The sequence below is a fragment of the Condylura cristata genome, unplaced genomic scaffold (genome assembly GCF_000260355.1).
Source record: "Condylura cristata isolate star-nosed mole 26May11 unplaced genomic scaffold, ConCri1.0 scaffold00012, whole genome shotgun sequence".
NCBI lineage: Eukaryota > Metazoa > Chordata > Mammalia > Eulipotyphla > Talpidae > Condylura > Condylura cristata.
Window position 1 is genome coordinate 47,243,504 of NW_004567113.1, and position 26,309 is coordinate 47,269,812.

A 26,309-nucleotide genomic window follows, 5' to 3' on the forward strand; every position below is an offset into this window, starting at 1 on the left:
GCATACAGAACTGAGATATAGGCCAGAGGTACAGGAACAATGAGAGGATCCACCAGAGACAGAGTGGGGAGCAGAAGAGGCAGATAGACGAAGTACACTGCTGAGGGGAGCAGCTGGTGGCTCAGCAGAGGTCTGCCGCACCATGTGGATCACCTCTGGGGCTTGGATTGAACTCATGCTGAAGTGGTGTTAGCTTCTTCGTGCTGTGCTTTAATCCAATGTACTATCAGGGAGGGTCCTGCATCATAATTTTTAATCCATTTTGCAAATCTCTGCTCTCTTAGTGGAGTCCTTATTCCTTTTATGTTTAATGTAACTTCTGATAAGAGAATTTTATCAGTTATTCTGTTAATTTCTATGCATTTGATGTATTTTCTGTTTCTCTCTTCAGTATTGCCTTTTAATATTAAATAGATATTTTCTAGTTTTTAATTTCGATTCATGTTTCTCCCTTCTTTTCTAATTATTATAAACATTTCATTAATTTTCAGTCCTGAAAAAGATTTGATTTTGATTACTTGCCAGTAGACCCAGTACTTTTGCAGACAATTCCCTAACTTTGCAATTTCAGGAATATTCCCTATACAACTAAATTCGTATCAAATATACTGACAAATGACTTGGCCATTTTACATTCTCAGCAGCATCGTAAAAGAGACTTGTTTCATATCTTAGGATTGGCTATGTTTCAGAATAGTAATGAGGGTAGTGTATAAAAGAAAATGATGATGTGAATAATAAAAGAAAAAAAATTGAGATTCAGTGGGGCACTCTTCCATTTAAAATGATTCCATAGAAAATACATAGGAACACATACACACACACTGACCAATACATCATGGTGAAATTTTAGAATAATAGAGATATAATGAAGATTGTAAAAATTTTGGAAATACAGATATAGAAGGTTCTTACAAAAGAAAAATCAGAATCAAATTATATATTTTTTACTGGTTATTAGAAAATGTAGACCATGTCATTTAAAGCCTGCAAAAACTGCTTTTCAACCAAGAAGTATATTACCTTGCAAATTACCACTCAATTATGAGCAAAGAAACTAGATTTTATTTAAAAATTGTTTATTATGGTAAGATTGGTTAAATCATTTTAATCTGCTTTGGGCTTTATAGATTTAAAGTTCTACAAGTGTATTTTTCACATGATGCTCACCACCAGTGCCCCGATTTAAAAAGTTTAAATTCTGCACGTCACTCCTCTTTTTACCTTTGGAAGTTATTCCAGCATGCCTTCCAATGAACAGAAAAGGAAAGACCTATTTTCCAAGAAGCAATGGCTCTAGCCCAGGAAACAATGAAGGGAATTCCCAGGATGACAGCTGTGCAAAAGGTCTAGTGGAGACAATGACAAAGGGTTTCTGAGTAAAATATCCAGGAATAGAAAGGTGATGTCATGATCTGGGTCGGCATCCTTTGAATCCTAAGCACTTGACCGCAAATCATGTAACCTGAAATAGGAGACATTTGGCGCTTCCATAAAAAATAAGTCTTTCAGAAAGAGGGAAGGCTACCCTGGGGCAGTAAACAGTGTACATATATGGTCATAATCATTTTGCTTCAATCTTTAGAACTTTATTCAAAATTATAAAGGTACATAAACAAAGAAAATAAAATTGTATAAATATAGGATGTAAGAAAGGCCATTTGATCCTGAGATATGAAACTCTTTTAAGTGGTGTAGTTCAAATCCAGTTAGACTAACTAATTAGAAAGTAAATGCTGTATTAATTTTTAGTTTTTGGAACCAAAGTTTAAGCAAAGCTAGACAGTAAAACTGGGGCAACTAATTTCAGTCCAAGTGCAATCGATGACAATATAAAATCATAGTAACTTTGAAAGAAATTGGTTGAGTGTAGAAGCAATACAGATGTTATAACTAAACCTAACTTATAAATGAAATTGTAAGGCAAAAGATAGTTGTGTAAAGAAAGACCCTACTGGCCTCCATTGGAACTGAAATGACCTAGTCTCATAAATACCACAAAAATAGCTTTGTGACTAAGTCAAATGAGAACAATTTCTGTTTTATATTTTCTGTATTTTAAATTATTTTCCTATTTGCATTTTATCAAATAAAAATAACTCTACCTATTATATTCATTGATTCATTACTTTTCTCACCCTCCTGGGTGTTTTGGTTAAGAAAAACTTGAACATCAAAGGTACCCTCCATCCGTTTCAATATTAGCATCTATATACATACCTATATCTATCTACATATAAATTACCTTACAATTTCATTTATAGTTCAACTTAGCATTGTTGTAGGAATGACATAGATCTATTCATGCATAGGATTAATCACCGTGATTATTAATGGGGACCCAAATATAAGCGATGGCAGCAAGGCATTGTGGCACCTGTACTCAAGTCCACATTTAAACAGCCATCCCCACCCCCTCAGAGGTAACATGCATGGGAAGGAGGGAGAGTTCGTATTTTGAGGTCCTTTACTAGGTTGCTTATGAACAATATCAAAGTAAGCCCCACCTTCTAATAAAAAATGTTTACATAATAACAATGTGGAGGTTGTGAGTATTTATATGTGCAAAAACCTATGAACAAAAACCTATGAAATAACATTTCATAATTAAATTACCTTCTTTGAGGCCAAAATTATTTATCAAAATTTAATTCCTCATTCCCCCTGTTTTCCTTCCCTTCATTCTAGCTTCTTGCTAGATCTGAAGCTGGAGGAGAGAATGTAAAAATGAGGAGATGAGTAGCTTGGTGAATGCAGTTTGAGTTAGAACTAGGGGGTTACGTGCCAAGATCCAGTGAATCTCCTGAAGAGCTCCAGAGGATGTGTGAAGGGTCTCACCCTCTCTGGGATTTTGATGGAGTATGAGTTTACTACTTAGATCAGTGTTTTTGTTTTTTAACAACCTTAGTGACATCTTAACTACATACTGTAATGTTCACCAATTTGAACTGAATAATTCTATGATTTTTAGCTCAGTGTTTTCGTTTCCATGGCCCACAATTTTAGCAGACAACAGTGCTCCCAGAAATCTTCGGTGGACTAAGTAAATAGTTTCAACTTCTGGAGAGTGAAAGAAAAGGCATAAGAAGGAGAGAGGAAGAGAAGGTGATACATTTTTTTCAGTGGCATCTACAACAATACTAGTTAAAATTACGTGTATGATATAAATCACTGGTTCCAGAGAGATGTTCCTTTCAGTCAGATTTGTTACATACCTCATCTCGCTGTACTTACGTTAATTCTCTTTAAGTTTCATTCTTGACTGGTCTCATTATAGCTCTTCCTACTGTCTGGTATTTCATACTTTGTATATATCTGTGTGGAAGAGCAAGAACTGTGAACTATATTTCTACATTTCTCTTTAGGAATTGTCACTGCTTTGCACATAGAATAAAATGAACACGTAGTATTTCAAACTGAAAGACAAAAGGTCTAAATGATAAAAATGGGGTATCACCACACTGAAAATCCATGGTGGATTTTGGCTTTAAAGCCCCATTTTGGCTTTAAATCTGAATATTTTAGGTGATATTATAATTTTTAAGGCTTAGTCATTTCATTTCTCTACTTCAAATTACTGGAGATTTGTCCTTTAGCTATTTATCACTCTTCAGGAACAAAGTGTGAGAATTTAGCCATCTTTTTATAAAGATCAATTCACCTATGCTTCTTGATGAGGGGCTGACAACCTTTAAATAGTCTCAGGCAAACTCCCATTACATTTTATGGTAGGAACCTAAGGAGAACACAGTATTCAGGTGAAATCTCAAGGATGTTTTAAGAAATAATTATCAAAGTGGAGGAACTAAAATAGCACCAGAAAAGTCCCCCCCCCCTCACCTTAATTTGTTCCCCTCCTTTCCAGGGAAAAATACTGAATAAGAAAGTTAAAGCATTAACATAATTATTTAAATCTTATGAAACTACTTCCACACCCTTGGAGTTTGGAGGTCAGTCTAATTTCTTGATTAGCTGAATGTATATTAAAATGAATCTCTTTGAATTTGGGGAGTTGTCCATCAATAATTAACAGCTTGTTAATTGTATGTAAATGTCTGTGTCCTTTCACCTGCCAGTTTTATTCCTCCCTCCTTTCACTTAGTGTTTACCCATCCATATTCCACAATTTTGACGCCTTTTTTAAAATTGAATACCCATTTCTTAGTGTTCAGCTCTTCACTCCTATGACACAAACATCTCAATACTTGTTTCATTACACCACTAATGGCATCTCCGTCTACATTACACACATCATCTTAGTTGCCTAATAGAGTCTACTGACTACAAGACCATTTACCTTATAACTGCTTTGCAACGATCCTTTGTGAAAAATCTTGTTCTACAGCAAAGTCATCACTGTGCCCTTCAAAAACAAAACAAAACAAAACAAAACAAAACAAAACAAAACAAAACAAAACAAAACAAAACAAAACAAAACAAAACAAAACAAAACAAAACAAAACAACCAAACCCAAAACAGCATATGAGCAAAGCATGGAAATATGCCCCCTTGAAGCAATAATTAGCCGCTTTGCAACTCTTTGGCCAATGCTTTCTAATTTGTAATGCAGGCAACTACTCAAAAGAATAACATATTCCATTTCTGTTTACAAAACTAATGCTTGATGCAAAAAAGAGATAGAAAATAAGATTGGTCCTTTATTGGTGATAATTATGCCAACAATACTGAAGCGAGATATGGGAGAGTTAGATAAAAGCAAATGAACTTACTTTTTAAATTGAGTTTACCAGATATAATCATATAACAAAGTACAAATCTTTTAGCTGTTCAATTAAAACTACCTTATTTTTTCCAACAATGTAGAGGTCTGTTTCTGTATTTTTTTGCCTAAGTATTTCAACCAAATTTCCATAAATTTGCATTTTTGTTCAAAAAGCCCTAATGCCAATTATGTAAAATAAATGTAATTAATTAGTTCATTCCACAGCAACTGCACTCAAGTCTGGTTTACAGGGAGCAGCAAAAGGCTGGTAAACCAGCAAAAGTACTATCCTGGTCTCAGGCCCAACTGAGAAGTGAAACTGGAGAATTATTCCCAGAGAAATTAAAGTCTATCATATATAGCATGCTTAGCTATATTATTTCAGTAAACCTTTTTCCATCAATACATGGAAAACCTACATTTGCCAACATCACCATGTCCATGTAACAGTCACTTTTTCATTTAATCCTCAGGCTGTATTGCCCAAGTCAACTGGGTAATAAGTATAAAATCACTCTTTCTAGCACCTTCTGCCAAAGAGGGAGTGGGAAGAAGAGAGAAAGGCATGAGTTAGTCCTGCTTTAATCTGAAACTTTGTTTTGCAATTCAGAGTTAATTCAGGAAGCAATAAAATAGCTTGCTGTCTTTTTCAAGCATTTTAAGGTTTTCTCCATAGTGCCTCTGAATGTACACTTATGTTTTTCCAGAAAGGTCATGGCACCCAAATACTTGTTGGGTAGTGGCTAATGTGATGAAGCCAAGAAAACCTTTAATGACAGTACTAGTCTAGTTTATTTTTGTAATGAGACAATAAAGTATTCATAGTTTATTTTATTTAGTTTTAATTGGGTAACACCACCATATGAGGCACACTATCATATCACTCACAGTTTAAAATCCATTTGCTAATTATAAGTTTGGGAATGACTCTCATATTTTACACATCAGAATCTTCTCAAATTAAAAAAATAAAACAAACAATAATAATTGACCAAGCGGGATAAGCCCACCAGGTTGCTGCAAGTTCAAGTTTATGTGTTTAGAAGATTTAATGCAGTGTGACTTGGGGAAGAAGGGAATGACTGTTTTTTCATTTATCTCTGCTTTGCATGTGAGGCCTATCTAAGTTATTTCTTAAATTGATTCCTGCCTGAGTGTTCCCTTAAGGCTTAAAATATATTTTTTATATATTTTCATGTAATAAAAAATTCAGGAGGGCAAGCTTTCTCTCCTTTGAAAACTTGGGGAGTCCTGAGTTGTTTGAACTTTAAGTCACACTGTGAGAGTCACCTTTTGTCTTAGACTTTCATTCAAGTCAAGTTGACGACACCCCAGGGGGATCTGGTGCTCCAGCACAGTAGGCAGGTCCTCGGGCAAGAAGGAAACCTCCAGATCTGTCCTCACATGACTCTCTGGGACCCGTTACCGACAGTGCTGTTTGGCAGATGATAGATGTCCGTGCAAACACCGCATTTAAATATATAAAAACCCAGTTGTCTTACACAGACCTGCTATGTGGGACAAGGTTGAGTCTGTCAGGTTGAGCCAGTGTAATTGAAAAATAAGTATCCGGGCTACTGACGAGTGCCTTCTGGCAATCTCTGTGTGGATTAACTTTAACCAAAGTTTCATTTTTATTTCCAATAATGGGGCCAGAACTTACCATGATCATCATTTTTATAAAACAACAAAAAGTCAGAATTTTTATCTTAGTGGCTTATAAATGCCTCACCTTTCACTGTCTTTTGTCAGAATAGACATAATTGGTATTGTTATTGTGTATATTTTTGCTAAAGTAATATCCAGTAGTACACAATAAGTCTAGTTTGGAAAATGTTGATTTTCTTTTCTTTCTTTCTTTCTTTTTTTTTGAGGCACACAGCCCATAACAGCAACAGAAAATGCCCTGGAGTCTCTCAGTCACCAAATCCAGTGGCTAATTTCTAGTAGAATCTGATGTCACTTAGAACTCTGGAAACTTCTAAGAGTGAAAGGGAAAACCTGTCATCCAGATATAGCCCAAAACTGTAAACATAGTAGATTTCCAATTGGACTTCAAGTATTTCTTGTGCCAGTGTTTGATGCGTCTAGAGCATTTAGTACTTCTTGGAGGAGGGGGATCTTCAGAGTGGAAACTATCTCTTTTATTCCAATATGCTCCAAGAATAAGGTCCAAAGGCGAGTATGTGTTTCTGAGGCAGGTGTGTGTGTGTGTGCACGTGTGCACACATGAATGCCTACCACTGTGCAGGTGTGATATGGAAGTATGTTTATTGTAAGGGTACATTCAGTACTTTTAATAATTTACACCCCTGATTTTGCTTTTGTACTACTAAATCCAGTTCCACTGAACAGACAGGAAATAGCAACCAAAACTTTAGAGTGCTAATAGCCTCGTGTGAGGCAAGTGAGCACTTCTGAGTGAGCCCATCAGGTAATGTAGCTGCGCTGTGAAACATCAAGCTTCATGGGGGTATAGGATATTACTTTGAACCTTTTGGTGATGACAATTTATATGCTTTTTATTTTATAATTTACTTACTTTGAGATCCTTTATAGAACAATTCATATAATGGATGATGTTTTGGAATACGATAATTTAAAGGTGATCTTGTCAAACCACTGCCTACATCACATTTTATTTGCTTACATATTTATAACATGCAAGGTTAAAAAGATGCATCGTTTATCTTCACTATGGATCTTTTAAGGAGCTAAGTCTGGGAAAAATAAATTTCAGAGAGAATAGAAGATTTGCAGAGACTCATGTAAACTGGCAGATTTGAGATGCAAGCTAAGACCTAGGTCAGATATCATCTTCATGAAAAAAACCTTCATTTTTAGGCCATTATTTTCTTCTAAGAATATTAGGTCCTATCACCAGATGATCCTTGATTATTTGAAAAAGATGACGAGAGGGTTTAAGCAAAAAATTACAGGGAATTTGAAATAATTTTGCAGGAAAAATGTTGCAGGACATCTTTTTGCTGGAAAATTTTTAAGACATGTAGGTGAAAGGAAGTGTCAAGGAAGAGATTTGCTGGCAATACAGCAAAAGGGACAAACATTGCCTGGGGAAAGAAAAAGAGTTGAGAAAGGAGACATGTTGAAAATGTGCAAGGGAGGCTGATATTGGAGGCACTCAATATATAATCCACCATACTCCTCCCTAAAATATTATTGAGAAAATCTGTATTGGTGGCACACACATTCACTTGTTGGAGTAGATTCTGTCTAGGTGATGAGATAGAAACAAAATTGACATGGAATGGGAGGAGTGGTTCATGCTGAAATATCCTATATCTGGGTTATAGTATCATTTTGAAATGACCTGCTTAACTTCTTTCTTAAACTGTATTGTAGACTGCTCTCGAGTACCTTCTTTACTCTGTAATCTTTCATATCTATCCCCATATGAAATGTGATCTATAGTAGGTGCTTACTATATTTTGTTGGAAAGCTCCTTAGTGTTTAAGAAAAAAATACTATTTGATATGTTCTTTCCAAAAAGATGTCTGAATTACTGAGTGTCAGTTCATTAAAAAAAAAATTAAAAGAAACACTTGTTTTTATATTTATCACCTTATTCAGAAAGAGTCCCAGAAAGAACCCCCCTACTCAACACAGTTTCAGTCAGAGTAAGAACAATCATAGCTGGACAAACTATTGTGCAAGGATATCCAGTAGCTAGAGTTACGACAAGCAAACACTGTTTTCAGACCTTTAAACTCTCTTGCTGAGATTCAAAGTAAGAGGAGGAAGGATTTTATTGTGAATGTTATGCTAACCTACCTATTGGCTTTATTGAGTAGAGGTGATGGAATGGATGGAGGAGCCCTTAGCAGTTCTAAGGGTTCATTGAGTGCCTAGAGTGGAAGAATGAAATATTTGCCACTCCAGTGAGATGCTAATGAATAGAGGCTAGTTAAGGTTTTGGAAAAGTACCCATGGTTGCTAGGTAGCCACAACTGTAAAAAATGACAGCTGAACTGGTCTTTTCTTTCATTAAAGAAGAAAACCTGTTAAAGGAGCCCTAAGTGTTAACTCTGTGATTAGATATGTCGAGTAAGAGGCAAAATGAGAAATCACTCATAACACACACACACCCAGATACACAAAGGTCTATGGCAAGGTGAACACTACCACTTCAGCAAAAGAAAATGTCAGAAATGAAACAGTGAAAGACTCTTCTGGATTGGTTCTCATCTTCTTTCATGTTGGAAGTGTTTTCCCAGATGCCTTGAAGCTAAAATTTCGTTCATTTATCAAAGAAATTGTAGTTTCCACCAAATGGCAATATCCTCTCCCAATTTCCAACAGCTGTCTGTCTTAAAGGGGTTATGTGGAGATTTAGGAGTGTCTAAAAGAATGTTGAATCTTGATTATGAATAACTAAGGAGAAACCAATACTGGATCTTGTGAAGACTGGGCTGGTTCAGGAGCCGATCATTTCTATCTGTCACTGACAAGTCATCAGGCTACTGTAATTCAAAATCATTAGTCATGTCTTCTTGAAGCAAGAGGCACAGCAGTAGAAAAGCAGCAGGCAATGGAGTGTTCAGAAGGATAAATTCTTTCTTTCCATGCACTGGTCATATTCTGAAGACTTTACCGATTTAAAAAAAAAAAAAAAACCCAGGACACACACTGACAGTACTACATTAGATTCATGCCAACCTATTTTAAGTATGTAACAAAGCTCAATTTTTAAAAATATTTATTTATTTATTCATACAGAACTGGGGTACAGGCCAGAGGCTCAAGGGCGGCAAGAGGCTTCACCAGAGACAGAGTGTGGAGCAGAACAGGCAGATCAGCGAAGTACACTGCTGAGGGGAGCAGAGGGTGGGTCAGGAGAGGTCTGCCACGCCATGTGGATCCCGGGGCAGGCGGGAATTGAAGTCATGTGGAAGTGGCTTTAGCTTCTCAGTGCTGTCCTTTAACCTGCTGCGCCACCAGGGAGTGCCCAAGCCCAAATTTTGCTGATTTTGGGATTCTATGGTAGGAAAAGGAATTCTGATAATCCTGTTATGAGAATGCCATTCAAATACTACCCAAAATGATATTTGTTATTCTTTTCTAGAAAGATTGGAAGGGTAGTAAAGAAAGTTTCCTAAATCTTAAAGTGATAATATGCTAGTATCAAACTGAAGCAGAACTGAATTTGTTAAATACACATATTTTGCAAAACTAAACCATTGCCTGTTATGCCATCTTACATGAATTGCCTGCAAACAGTTTTAATGGGCAGAGCTTTTAACAGATCACTGAAAACCTAAATACCAAAGAGTCCACTGAGGTGAGATATATTTAGCTACTCACTGTGCCCATGCCTGCATTCGTTTTTTGCCTCCTGCTATGTCAAGATCTTTTAATGCAGCATTTTTAAGAAATCCTCCTTTTGCAGGTGTAAAAAAAAAATCTTGATGCAAATCTGCATTGGATGTTGCAAACATTTTTCCCCAACATGTGCATTTGTGCCTGGGGGTTAACCTCGGGCTCTGTCAAGAATACATCTAAAATGAGGAAGAAGTAGTTTGTAAGACTAGAGGAATTTGGAACAGTGCTTATGAAAAATTATCTCTCCTCCCCATCCCATTAAATTATATAATTTTACTTTAGAATATGTCACCTCTATTAAAAAACTTATTCCACAGATGAACATTATTTGAATAGGAATTTTAACCTGTGCCTAAAGAAAATAGCAGAAGCAATTCCTAGAGGTGTGACCTTGGAATAGTCCAGAAAAAATAATAGTTTTTATATCAGCTTTTGTGTGGAAGATATTAGGAAAAAGACGCGGAAAGAAGGTCTGTAGTTAAAATCGTACTTATTTTTTTTCTATCAAATATCTGTTCTTCCAACTATATGTAGTTTTACTGTATCAATCGTATTTCAGTACTGGTACACAAATGAACTTGTGTCATTCAATCACTAATTTTGATTATCTTTTGCAAAAATAAAATGGAGTTGCCTTGGTACCAGATATGTTATACATATGACAATTAAAAGGTGTTGTAATGAAACATTTTTAGAATTGAGCCATGCTTCATTTTGTTTCTCCTTTAAGTTCTATGTAATAACTTCTCTTTGAATACAAGTATTCTTTGCAAATTAATGATTGGCGTTACCCATAGACAAATTTAAGATATCCTTTAAGTATTAGACAGCTGTATTTTTATTATGTTAAGCTAAAACTTTGTACTGATCCAAAGGTTGTCATGTTTCCAAATTTGACTATAAGTATAATGTTAAATAGATCTAGATAAAATATTATTTTTGTTCACAACTCCTATTAAAACTCATTCATAACTTATCTAACACAGAAGACAGCTCTTTAGATTTACTTTCCTATTAATTAAAACATATTAGCATATTAAAATTTAGAAACATGTAGGTTAACATACATACATTACAATGCAAGATGCTGTTGAAAAAAATTTGAACATGGATGATTTATAGTGACCTAACAGTGTATTAACTGCTTTTATTTCAGTAAGGCATACTAGTGATTACAATAAGTTTCTCTGGCAACCCTGAACTATATAGAAAAGATACTTGTTTTTGTGAGAGTGTTAAAGGTGGATATAGATGAATCAAAAGAAAGACTGGGGTCATGGGAGACTGGCTTGTTGACCTGTCAGCTTTTTTCATTGCTGGATGGTGATTGTTTCTTAGTAATCAAAAATTCTTTTCTCCATGAGGTTTTGATTCAGGTACTTCAATATCATACACATGGCCTCAAAGCAATTTAGACATGAATAACTTGTAGCTCCTTACTGTCAGGAAAAGGTCACCCAAGAAATTTGAGGTGGGTCAGGGCTGGTTAATCCTCTCTCTCTACAAACAGGCTCCTTGATTATAATAGCAATATACTTCAGGTCAATATCTCTCACACAAACTCTTGGTTTTGTTTGCTATTAAAACATTTATCAGGAAGCAGCTTTTAAAAGTCCACATGTTTGGCCCTGTCAAATCTGATAAAACTTTAGCTCTCTGTCCTGTTGGATATTCTCACCATCATGTTCCATGAAACATCCACATAAGGTAAATATGACAAGAGGCCAAAGGTAAGGTCCTGTGGCTTTTGCATTCTCTGTGAAAAGCAAAAACCTTCCTAAACAATGATCTGGACTAGGGACTGTAGGAACCGATAGGAAGCACAGGCATCATCCTGAAAAGTGTAACTCACATATGTACATACTGTGGTTGTGCTGAATAACATTTCTTTAAAGTATTTGTTGCTGATTGATATTTTGAATATTTTTATTAATGAAAATTCATTTCTAGTGTTAACCATGTAACTAAATAGGATAGTAGCTTGATACTTTTCCCCTAACAATCTCAGGTCCTCTCAGGAAAGTATTGTCATTACCCTAGGTGTTAGTAATAGAAAAGCCTAGATAAAAGAAAATTTCAAGTAGAATTCTTTTTTTTTTTTTAATGAGAAGTCTAGTTAGATGCTTCTAGAGTGTGAATTTCTGATAACAGCAGCAACCTGGTTGCTTAACCAATTTTCAAACTCAGAACATCGTAACATAGAGGTTTGAAGTATGGTTTTTAATTTTATTCATTTATTTTTACATCATTTTGTGCCTTTCCCCAACTCAGTTGTAATCCCCCTGGGCTTCCACTATCAATTCACCCATGTGCCATCACCATAGTTCGGTGCTTCCCCACACCCCCTTTTTGATCCCATTGCCCACTCCACACCTGTAAAATGTCTCTGGAATGTAGTTGTTCGGTTTTTGTTTTGTTTTGTTTTGTAAGGAAAATTTCAGCCAGCTCACAGCACACAGTTCAGGCCACTATGGCCCTGTACACTGTGGGAGGCCATTTACATTTCACTTTGTTGGCGCCATAGATACCCTAGTGTGTAAGTGTCACAAGTGTCACAATAATTTATCATCTTTACCAATTTCTTAATCCCTATAAACAATAAGGAATGCGTGCCAATTCTGCACAGGGCAATGTGAAGTTGGACTCAAATTTGTATAAAATCTATAGTGTTTATAGTTTGTTGAAGTTGAAGATAGAATCTTGCTTCACTTTATATATATATATATATAAATATATATATATATTATATATATTTATAGCAATATATATATATTGCTGCTAATAATTTCTATTAATCATGATGAGTCCTTTGAGGATACATACTGTTATTCCATTTATCCTTGAGCAAAAAAAAACAGTGTCTTAACAAACATAAATGTATGTATAGATTTTACTAAGTACTGTTCCTGTTAACCAATAGCCAATAGGATTGAATTGTGATGTGAATCCAGTGACTTGCTTCTTAGAATAGAGTTGGCAAAAAGAAGGAAAGTAGACACCGTAGACTACTGAGACCTGAAGAATCCGAGTAAGCTCCATCTTACTGTCATATCTGAGTGTGCCAGGCAGTATCCTATGTGGACAGCCATATTTTCATGGGTGCAAGAGGAATGTGACTTCTCAGCCTCATAGTTATTGTAAAGATAACTAAGAAGACATAAAACATTCTTACTGACATACTTCACTCATAGAATTCACTCAAAACTATGAACAAAATGAATTAATTATCTAACAAATAATAACTTGTCTTAGAGTGTTTTCCCCCCTTGGCAATAGAATATCGTAAAGATCATTGTAATGCTGGATTGGAACACAGAATTGACTTATGAATATAAACTGATTACAGTATATCAGTCTTGCATACATACAGTCTTGTCTTAGGGGCATTATTTTGCCCCAGAGAATATCAAAATATCTAAAGTTATTTATTTTCATAGGGCTTTAACATTTTTAATTTGGACTAATTTTACAAAGCCCTTGTTCTTGAAAACATTATCCTGTGTCTTTATATTAATAGACTATTTTGAAAATGAAATCTTACCTTTATTATATTAAATAATGGAGTCTTTGCCTTCAATCTTTGTAAACTGAACTAAATTTGACAAAAGTAACGTTAAATCCCTGGCCTTCAGTTGGTAATACTGTAAATAATTCCTGTAAAACATTTTTTTATGTCTATTGTATGCTACATATTCTGTGAGAAGTGTATGATCTCATTTTAAAATTTTTTTGGGTAGACACGTTTTTTATAAATACATTATTTTTTACATTATTTTTCATTTTGTACATTTATTCATCTCAGCTTTAATCCCAACATCGCTTCACTCATGTGCCATCACCATAGTTCCATGGGCTCTTCCCACCCCATTTTGATCCTGTTTCCCTCTCCTTTCCCGGACAGTATCACTGGTTTATAGTTGTTAGTTGATGGTTTTACTTTATTACAATTACTATGCTATATATAATATATTATATATATGTAATATATATATGTAATATAATATATATAATATATATAATATATGCATATATATTTACTATAATACACACACATATTTTTTTTCCCTAGTCCTTTACACTCCCACTGAGTGAAATCATCTGGTATTTTTCTTTTTCTTTCTGGCTTATTCAACTAAGCATGATCTTTTCCAGTTCCATCCTCACATGATTCTTTAAGAAAGGTGTTGCTTATAGATGAGAAATTGATCATTAATATATATATTTTAAGGTCAGACACATTACCATTCCTTGAAGTTGGATTACTTAATCACCTCTTGAAAGTTCACAAGCAAGTGTCCCCAAATTTGTACTCAATGCTCAGCAATATGATCCAACCTTTGAGTGGGGCTACCTCCCTTTAGCTCTTGTGTGCCTCTCATTGCTCCACGTAGACTTTGAGTAAGGCTTCCCCTCATACCTCACAGCTTCAAGTACTGAGGCCTGTGAGGCAGCACGATACAATGTGTTGAAGACTATGACCTCAGTATAATTTGTAGCTGTTGACTTTTTAATGTCCAGGTCACTCAATAGAAAAAAGCCCTCCATCCAAGAAGGCTTTGCCTTTGCATCATTGGCATTCTACTGACAATGAGGACACCTGAAAATAATAATCTGTTCTTGAAAATAAGAAAATTAAAACCAATCTGTTAAAATACCATTTTTGTTTAGTCCAGAAAAGCCATGGAAATGTATATGTTAACTATTTCTGTAGTTGATTTTTTTCCCACTGGATCTTCAATACTGGAGGTGAATGATTTAATTCATCAGAAGGGAAAAAAAAGGAATATATCCACAGGGATTTTCATAGTCCTTATAATTACCACTCAGAGTTGAACTGGATGTGATGGTACAAAACAGGATATGTAAGAGCAAATCACTGCCTTCAAGGAAATTACAGTTTAATTGCCAAATTGCATTAGCACGATAGAAATAATTTTTGAAAATACACTGAGGAGTAGAGATAATTGAAAAAGTTTCATGAAGTAACTGAGAAAGGTTGCAAAACAAGTAAAATTTTGAAAGGCCTTAGAATATAAGGGAAAATGAGTATTACTTGAGTCCTAGATATTTATGGGCGATAGCCATAGGTGTAAGGCATGGTGCAGGAAACTGATGTGTAAATGTATGAGTTCCTTTGTCCATGGTTTGTAAATAGCAATCATTGGGTTAAGGGCAGACTCCTTTTGTCCATGATGCTCTTGTGATCACAGTGTTGCAGAAATGGAAAAAAAAATGCTGTTATAAAAGATAAAGGCAAGGAAGTGTATATGTGTCAGGAAAGAAGACAAAATAAGTAGGTATCTATACCAACTGTGGCATTTTCCCTTTGGATGCTTAAAATTTTACAAGTTTTCTTGAGCCTAATTTGTCTCTTCAGTGGAAATTTCTTTAAAACAATCTTTTCTAATTCTGTACCATCCATCGTTGTTCTAAATCTGTTTGCTCAATTCATTCTTGAAATATTTTCTATCCTCACTCCTTTAATTCATTAGCGAATACTGCTGTGTTCATTTCAGATGCACCTTTTTATATTTGTGTCTCTATTTTAGTCCATATCTACTTTTATGTTGATATTTCTAGATCTAAATATACATATCTTTATATACATATCTTACCTTTAAATTGATATCAATTTTAGGTGTATAACTCTAAATCTATAACTATATTATCTTATGTTATTTCTATATGCATATGTATATAGCATTATTTATCTTAATTTAAATCTGTACCTGCATATGGCCATCTCAGAATCTCTGTCTACATCCACAACTAAACTGTACTTACATGTATCCTTCCCCTCAAACTGAATCCTGTATTGAAATCTACATTCATTTCAAATGTATGCCCAGTGGAGCCAACCTAGCCTACGTCATTCATCATTATGTCAAAGTAGGATCACTCCGATCAGTCCCTAACTGTTCTCCCAATAGTTAAAACTGAACCTCTGGAATCCTTGAAAAATGTAAATTATATCATGCCAATTTCAGGCACTTCCAGTGCCTTCTCCCACACTTAAGAACAGTATCCAAATTCCTTTCCATGATCTATTGAGGACTTTTTCTACTTTATCTCCTTAAAGTCTTAGTCTCAGTCATTAAGCTCTTTTCTCAAATACATCAGTCAGTTATGTTCAAGGTTTTTGTATTTACTGTGTTTTCTGCTTACTGTGGTTTGCTTTTAGAAGTTAGCATTGTAGTTTCTTCGTGTCATTGAGGACTCCCTTCAAGTATTGCCTCCTAAAGAACATGATCCTTACTTATTGAAAATTATGTTAGAGATACAGTGGATTTGTGATGGGCATGTATGTGTTGGCAGTTCTTCTGTAGGGAGGCAGGTCCATGCAGCGTCCCCCGAGTCTGGGCAGATTCTGTATCTTTTCGCATGTAGGGGATGTGACCAGAGTGGTGCTCTGGGCTCTGGCCCAAAGAGATGGCCATTTCCACTTCTACTTCAAAGCAGGGTGCCTGTAATTAATGTCACTTTTACCACAGGATAAACCTTGGAGAGGAGAAAATAGAATAGGGTGGAGAGAATATGAGGTGCTAGGCATATGCATAAATAGCTGGGTTGATGATGAGGAGAAAGTACCATTGATTTACATCAGTTTTTTTGACATAAGAGTCCCCTCTCAAGTATGGTCACCAAGTATGGTCACCTCCAGCAAAGCACCCATAGTTCTTCACTGCAATCGAGTGTGTACTACCTCCATCCCACTGTCCTGCCCTACAGATGCCTCAGATTCAAGGTCAGCTCTCATAGCTGGTTTTAATGTTTGGATTCTCTATATTCCACACAGAATTGACTGTTCCCACAGATGACATTAGGGTTTTTTTTGTTGTTGTTGCTTTTTGATAGCTGAGTGTTATTCCATTATACACACTCCCACCCCCACCATATACACCTCTGTTCACTCATGTTTCTGGGAATTTAGGTTGTTTTCTATATCTTGGCCATTATAAGTAGTGCTGTAATAGACATGGGAGTGCAGCTTTCCTTCTGAATGAGTATTTTTTTTTTGTATTCTTAGGGTAAAAAAGAAATGGGTTTTCTGTTCCAGCTGCCATTATTTGGATTACAAATAACACAGCAGAATTCTTCCAGAATTTTCAATACCAAAAGTGTATTTGTGAACACAAAAATAGTTTTTATTTTAAGTCAGAGTTTTTTTTTGAACAATATGTCACATAGCGATAGTTAACCATGTACATGGCAAAGATGGCTTATTTTATTACCCTCTTAATTTTCCTATTAACTATCACTGATTGAAAGAAATCTCCTTCTTCCTACACTTCTTTCCTTCTTTTTTTCTCTTTCCCCACTCCTCCATCCCTCCCTTTCTCTCTCCCTCCTTCCCTCTCCTTCCTTTTTCTCTTTGCTCCCTGGTTATTATCTTAAGTCTTTAGATAATGAACCTTATCTGAACAGGGACATTTGATGTGTCTTTCCACACTGATCTCTGGTCTATGGAAGTATGTCTCACAAATAGATGGCATCAGTAATTATTTACTGAATGAATGGAACAAGTCCCTGTGTTTAATTATTTTATCTACATGAGCTTGTAGTTACTCTGTTAAAAAGATGGAATCTATCCATTATACATACACACAAACAGAAAAAAAACCCACACAGTAGTCTCACATATAAATGGGGAAGGGATACAAGATATATGCTATTCTGTAGCTTTGCAATGAAATGGGTTTCAGCAAAACGGGATGCTTGAATTGGCTGGAAAATTATACCTCTCTACTGTTCCTTGGTATTAGACTTCAGTGGGATTACTAATGGTTACCTCACGGCCATAATAAGCTTCAGAGGAAAAAAACATTCACAGATTTTTGAAGTAGCTTAAAACACATACTTGAGTTCCTTGGAACTGGATCATGTTGCTGGCAGAGCTCCAATCCCCTTTTCATCCTCTCTGTGATGACCTGGACCAGGCCACATGTGGATCCTAGCTGCCCAGCTGCCTCTGATCTGCAGAGCTGACACAGAAATAGCTTTTCTTACTCATCGATGACTCGGCACTAGGGCAGCATTAGCACTGTACTCAAAGTACCAACCCAAAGCCATTTGAGAACACCCTCTGCGAAGAAGATGAGGATTTCAAGATAGAAGAACAATACGTTTCATGTCTTCTTCTTTGTGCTTAGTACAAAGATAGACAGAGAGACCATGAGAGAGCTAGTAACTGGAGGACTGGAGGGCTGGTCACTTTATAGACACTTTAGGATGCCCCCCCCTCCTGTAACCTGCACATCACCTGTAAGGAGTTCTCTCCTATATCTGTGCCCCAGGAGTATGTGGCTGCCTGGCTACACTCTGGCCACACTGGCCTCTTTCTACCACTTCCGTGTGCAGGATGGGTCCCAGGGTCAGGGATTTTGTGTAATGTATTTACCCTGACTTGAATTTTCTTAGCAGTTGTCCTCCACATCTCCCTGAAAATGTAGGCATTAGATGAAATGCACTCCCTCTGGGAAGGCTTGTCCTCCAGGGAAGAATGTGTTTATGTTTGTGTACTCTCCACTTTTATTGTGTCCATTATAGCAAGGCACACCTCTGTATTTAAATAGCTGGTCTACTGTGGCATGTGTCTCTGTGATTCATCAATCAATGATATTAAGTGATCTTATGTGTGTGTGGGGGAGGGCTAGCAAGGCCAATAAAGGTAGACACAAGCGCCTGTTAGGTTCTTTCCTGTTTCCAGAGACATAGAGTAATTCCAATCCTAAGGTTGTTTGGTAATGAGCAAATGAATGAATAGTTGATGAATAGATGCATTGCAGGGATTTATCTTTTATTGATCCTTGCCCCTTGGATCTGAAATAACGTGTATGCCTAGTACAGATGAGGGGTTTCATGCTTAAAGGGTTTATTTCTAACCCTCCACAATCACTGATCTCTTCCATTGCAGCCTTTGTTGCACCTCAGTAGTAGACCAGCCTTGCCTTGAGGTAAGATGTACAAGAGAAGTCTGATTCTCTTATTTATGAAAGCCTTAAAAAGTCATTCTTCCTAACAAAGAATCCAAAGCCATTGGTGCTGAATGCTGGGATCACAAAGTATGTTCTGTTAGGGTGATCCATTGTGATAAAGGTAACTAAGCATGCTTAATTCAATCCTGAGCTTATGCTGCATCCTCTTACTATTGAAATTTCAGTATTAACTCAGCTTCAAATGGGTGCAGAGATCTTTAACCTGACCTTAATTAATGAGCTTAAACTTTTCTCTCCCTGACTATTCTTTTTAGAATCTGACAGTTTACTTTTCTTCCAGAAACTACAGAACATGTATGGAGAAATTCCACTTGCTGAGACTCAGTTCATTTGTCAGAAACCCCCAGTAACTTTTCAAATTACTATCTTAGCTGATCATTTTGTCCCAGTTTGGGAATGTAGAATCATGCAGCTTTTGAGCAACAAATCCCTCACTTCTTAACTGTGAAACCTTGGGAAATTATTGAGTTCCCATGTCTTTCTGTCTTCCTTGGAAAATAGAAATCAGTAATATTACTTACCTCTGAGGACAGTTGTCAGAACGAAATATGCTGTAACAATGAAATTCTATTGGAAAGACTTCCTATATGTGTTCACAATTTCTGGCTTGGTCTTACTGTCTGCCTCAAGGATTTCCTGGCTATGTGTGTTTCAAGTACTGCTCCTGTGTTACTTAAAGACACACCAGCATTATTGGTATGCTGACTCTTGGGGAGGCAAAGAGTTCATGGATGCCAATATTCAAAGAACAATTTGCATCTGTTTTCTAGAATTGGCTGACCAGTGTGGCAAACATGTTCTTTGTAACTGTAAGTTGCTGAGCAATTTTTCCGTAAAATGGGGTGAGGACTTTTTTTTTTTTTTTGAAAGATGTATTTATTTATGCATATTGAACTGGGGTACAGACCAAAGGTGCAGGGGCAGTGAGAAGATTCACCAGAGACAGAGTGGGGAGCAGAACAAGCTGACTGACAAAGTACATTGCTGAGGGGAACAATGGACAGGTCAGGAGAGGTCTGCCACGCCATGTGAGTCACCTCCAAGGCGGGGATTGAACTTCCTCCTGAAGTGGCTTTTACTTCTTAGTGCTGTGCTTTAACCCTCTGCACCACCAGGGAGGGCCCAGTGTGGATTTTTTTATTTAGAGAAACTATAAATGAAATTATTACTGATAAATCTTTGTTAAACGATACTTCATCTGGACAATAAAAAGTAAATATTATTTCCCTCATCATTCCACTAAATACACCACAGAATATTAGACATTTGTGTATGAAATAAATGTAAGGTTGAGTGAAGTACAGAGATTGACAAAGAAAGTTAGCACTGAAGGAGTGATACACTGGTTAGTTACCTGAATTTTCTTTTTTGCCTACTCACTGGAAACCAGCTAGTACAGATAAAACTTACTTCAACAAAAGTCTGTTCTCTCTAGGTAAAGGACCAGAAAATGGGGCAACTTAGCAAGACAGAGAACTTTTTTTTTTAATAATTGATTCATTTATTCATAGAAGAACTGGAGTACAAGCTAGAGGTGTAGGAAAGTGATAAGATTCACCAGAGAGAGTGGGAAATAGAATATGAAGATTGTGTATTTCAATACATTGCTGAGGGGAGCAGTGGGCAAGTCAGGAGAAGTCTGCTGCTCCTTCAGAGTTACCTCCCTGGTTGGTAATCAAACTCATGCTACAGTGACTGCCAATAGCTTCATAGTGCGAAAACTTAACCACTTGTGCCACCAGAGAAGCCCCAAGACAGAAAGCTTTTAAACCATAACTGTTATATTCCAACTAAACTGTACAGAGAAACTTTGACCCTCCATGTCCATGCCAGCAATAACCCACTTGAGTTTGCATTGAAGAACATCAATGTTTTTCCTTGTCTGGAATTGGATAAGTTAAGGTAAGGTGTTAGAAGTGCACTTGAGAGCCAGGATTTCCTTTCAGTGGCAGTAATGCATCCAGTCTCACTCTTTACTCAGATGCTATTAGAGGAGTCCAGTGGGAATTGTAACGTTATATCAATACCCAGCAGTCATTACGCCACCTCCATTCTAGCCAGGGAGACCATGCAGTGTCAGTAACCTCACTTCTGACAACAGTAGTGATGACATTGGTAAAAGTTTCAGCAAATTCACAACTAAAATCTTGCTATAATGATGACATTGGTAAATATTTCAACAAATTCATAACTAAAATCTTGCCATATTGCATTAAGAAGCAATAAACTGGCTTGTAGAAGCTGACAAACTTGTATTCAATAAAGAAATAGAAAGTCTAAGCAAGGAAAGAGATGATGTAAAGAGAAGTAAGTGAAAATTTCAGAATGAAAAATACAATTACTGAAATAAAACACTTCAGTGAATGAACTCAATTACAAAATGGAAAGGACTGGGTAACTTGTCAGTGAGCAGAAAAAAATATATATAGAAATTCTCTAATCTGAAGGGAAAGAAAAAAAAAACAGACGGAGAAAGGTAATAGATTCCTAAGGATCTTTGGAACTATTAAAAAAAAAAAAAAGAGCTGACATGCATGCACATGGGGTTCAAGGAAAAGAGAACCCGAAAGGACAGGGCAAAGAAAAATAAAATGTACATAGTAGTAATGGTCAAAGTAGTCCCCAATTTCCCAAAAAGAAGCTAAGTAAATACCAAATAAGACAAACCTAAAGAAATTTATGACAAAACATGCTAATTAAACTGCTGGCAACTAGAACCAAAGGGAAAATCTTGAATGAGTCAAGAAAGAAAATCATAGCTCACTTTGTGGAGGAAAAAAAAATAAGTTTTCACTAGAAATGATGTAAAGAATGGAGTGACAATATTTTTTAAGTGGTAAAAGAAGTGTCAACCTAGAAACATATACCTAGCAAAAATATCCTTTAGAAATGAAAAGGAAATCAAGATTTTTTAGATGAATAAAAATCTAAACAATCAATCCTATTATTAAATAACAGATATGTGAATTCCTCTGAACAGAAAGGAAAATGAAAAATGAACCCTGGAACCTCAGGGAAGAAGAACAAGAAAAGGAAAATATAAAAAATAGAATATATTTTCCTCCTCTTAAATTTTCTAGCATTTTTGATGACTGAATGTAAACATTATGTGATTATAGTTTAACATAGTGTGGTAATGGTTCTAAATGTTTGCCAAGTAAATATTTTTTAAAAAAGTAAAAAGACAACTAAAGAAAGCCACGTTTTCAATCTTCATTGAATGAAACAAGTACCATTCATCTATCACATAAAATAAATACCTCAAATAATCAAGCTATGTACATTTGCTTAAAATGATATAGAAACATCAGAATGGAATTATAAAATGTTTTCAGGTAACTCACAAGAGGCAAAAACAAACAAACAAAACAAAACAAACAAACAAACAAAAACATTCAAGTGTAAAACTGAGGAGCAAACAAAATTAAAATGAAATGTCAGGTTGAACCCTGATGATCATTACTCACATTAACTGTAAGTGGTATAAACTAAAGAGAACGATTGACAGAATGAAATATAAAGCATCACCTTGAAAAGAGAAATATAAAAATATTAATTCCCCAAACTCAAGTGTGGAATTACAATATCAGATAAGATAGATTACAGGGCATCAACAATTTTCAAGAAAAAGTGAAATTTTAGGATGATAAAAGGCAAACCTACAAAAGACACAGAAATCCCTGAAGATGCATGCATCAAACAAAAGAGCTGCAAAATATGTGGGACAGAAACTGATCGAACATAAAAAATAGGTATCTACTGTTCTACTTGGAAACCTCAACACCTTTCCCTTAATGATTTTTTTTTCTTTTAGAAAAAATAGACCAAAAATCATGAAAAATACAGAAGAGCTCAATGACACTGTCAACCCACATTTGTGCACTATTTTTAGAACACCCAACAACAGCAGAATATTCGTAGTTTTGAAGTGCTCATGAATCATATTCTAAAGAAAAGGAAATCATGAAATGACCTTCAAAAATTTAAGCTAATTGAAATGATAGAGCATGATCTCTGGCCACCCTGCACATACTGTTGAGAGGTTGAAGCCACTTCAGCATGAGTTCAATCCCCACCCGACTCGGAGGTGATCCACATGGCGGGCAGACCGCTCCTGACCAGCCCACTGCTCCCCTCAGCAGTGTACTTCATTGATCTGCCTGGTCTGCTCCTCGCTCTGTCTCTGGTGAATTCTCTCACCACACCACACCTCTGGCCTGTACCCCAATTCTGTATGCATACATAAATAAACCTTTAAAAATTAATATTATTTCATATGGATTTAAGTTAAGAATAAAAGAAGACATCTACTATGAAGTTATGTTCCATAGTAACAAAATATTGTATTCTGACCTGACGTCTAAAAGCTTTTTTGTTTCCATTTACATTTAAATCAGTGGTGCATTTTTGGGTTAATCTTTGTGCAACTGTGAGGTTTCTATTCTATTTTTGTGCAATGATTTAAGTATATGTCATAACCAGCTAACAAAAGCAACAAAACAAACCAAAAAGTTCCAAGGCCAGATAACAGTTAACTTACAGTTTAAAAGAACTTCAGATGAAGTGTTTTTTTATTTTAGCTACACCGTAGTCATGACTTGTAAAACAGGCTTCCAATAAAATGGTATTTAGAAAAGTGAGTCCAGGGTCCTCCCTGATGGCGCAGTGGGTTGAAGCACTGCACTAAGAAGATAAGCCTCTTCCGCATGACTTTGATTCCTGCCCGCCCCGGAGGAGACCACATGGCAAGCAGACCTCTCCTGGCCTGCCCGCTGCTCCCCTCAGCTGTGTACTTTGTTCATCTGCCTGTTCTGCTCCCCACTCTGTCTCTGGTGAATCCTCTCACCCTCCACATCTCTGTCCTGTACCCCAGTTCTGTATGAATAAATAAATAAATCTTTTTTTTAAAAAAGGGAGTCCTACTGTAATTTTGGTATATTTATGTCTAATTTTCTCTTGGACAGTCACTTAAATTTTCTCAAGTTGGTAATTGGGGAAAGTTGCATGAGATTATTGTATGGTCTTTTCCTTTTAACTTTAACAGTCTTTGATTCAAAGTCAGTGAGTGTGTCATCAGAACTAGATTAAAGGGTAGGGAGGTCAGGGTATCTTTGACAAATTGGATTTTTAATGATGGTCATACCAATATTAATCCCATCACACATGCTCATCTTACAAAGTGATGTTGACAATCCCTTATTAAGAGATGGGTTCTCTAGACCCTTCAGATCTGAATACATCTCTGTAACTACTTCAACTATGGAAACAAAGCAAAATTGACGATTGCCTGGCTTCTGAGGCTATGTTCTGAACAGCTGCCACAGGTACATCTGGAGTTTTACTTCCCTGCCCTTCTATCAGTTTGTATCTTTCTCCTTCTCTTCTTTGTGTCTGTCTCCCGCACACCTCCTCTGTGTCTGTGGAGATGTTACTTGTCACATGCATGTTCTGGACGGCAATACCGAAGATCACATTAAATACCACATAAAATTACAGAAAGATATAGTAGTTGTCCCTGCTATGCCCAGATGTCCCAGTCTTCCCAGCTGGAGTTCCATACACCTGAGAAAATCTTCATGACACTAATGTATGCTACCATCTGATAGTAACTTCATGAAAAACCCTGAATCAGAAACACAAAGTGAGGTTTTTCTTCTGTAGATGGTGAGAGATAATAAATGGTTATTATTGTTTCAAGTCACAGAGTTTTGGGGTAGTTTGTGACATGGCCACTCTTATCACAGCAGTGCCCACCTAAGTATTCCTAAAATACCACCGGAGAGGTAGTAAGGTGGAGAAATTGTATTTACTAGAATGCTCTAGAAAATGAGTATATGAATGAAGTGAATGAATGTAGTTTCCACTAAGCAATCTCTTAACAGCAGCAGACTTTGGGGGTATTTACTTTGTAAAATTGTGAAACATAGAGTCAGAAGAATACGGTGACGTAAACAAAGTATTTGTTCATCATGTCTAAGAGCAACACATTTGCATTCATTTTCATAGCCTTCTCAGCAAAACTACAAAATGTAATGGCATTAAGGAACTGATCATAGAAATAAAACTCCTCCCTATAGAGAATGCAGGAACCCTAAGTAGTTTTTTTTTAAGATATATTTATGCATACAGAACTGGGGTATAGGCCAGAGGTGCAGGGGCAGTGAGAGGATTCACCAGAGGCAGAGTGGGGAGTAGAACAGGCAGATCGACGAAGTCCACTGCTGAGGGGAGCAGCAGGTGGGTCAGGAGAGGTCTGCCGTGCCATGTGGGTCACCTCCCGAGTGGGGATCAAACTCATGCTGAAGTGGCTTTAACTTCTCAGTGCTGTGCTTTAAACCACTGTGCCACCAGGGAGGGCCCGGCTTTAGCTTCTTAGTCCTGTGCTTTAAACTGCTACTAGGGAGGGCCCAGAACCCTAAGTTTTTATAGTTCAATGGCACCTGCCACCATTGTATTGAAGCACGCTCTTGCTCGTTTTGGGTCTTGAGGGTACATTGCCTCATGGGAGACTCCAGAATTGTAGTGAAAGGCTGGGGATGGATTCAAGTCAGAGTCCTGGCCTAGATAGCAGTTAGGTAAAGAGAGCAATATAATCTGGTAATACAATTTGTGACACAGATCTACCCTGTCAGCTTATATTATTGTTCAAAGTATTCACTCTCTATAAGAAGTTTATATAACCTTGTCTTTGGCACTCAACTTGTAATGGCCCAGGTATGTGGGATAGAATTTGCCATTATGTAAATTGCATTTTTCAGTCTGGATTCTATCCTCTGCTTTTTGCGCCAAGGAAGGCACATTCCAGATAGAGGTTGCTGTGTTAGTCTGGAAGTTTACTTGAGAAGAAAGATGGAGCAGAGTCATCCTCAGAGCAGAACTCAAATACCCTAGTTTTATGTCATGTGTGCAAGAAGTAAACGTTCATGTTGTATAACTGAGATGTTGGTGGTCATTTCTCTAGCACAAATACCAAAAACATCCTCCTCTGGGGGCGCAAACTGATGAACATGTATCTCAAGGTTTGTTCAGTGTTGCCCTGAATATATATTTTTTAAAGATTGATTCTTTTATGCATACAGAATTGGGGTACAAGCCAAATGTGTAGGGGTAGTGAGAGGATTGACCAAAGGCAGCATGAGGAGCAAAACAGGCAGGTCGATGAAGTACACTGCTGAGGGGAGCAGCGGGCGGGTCAGGAGAGGTCAGCCACACCATGTAGGTCACCTCCTTGGCCAGGGAATGAACTTGT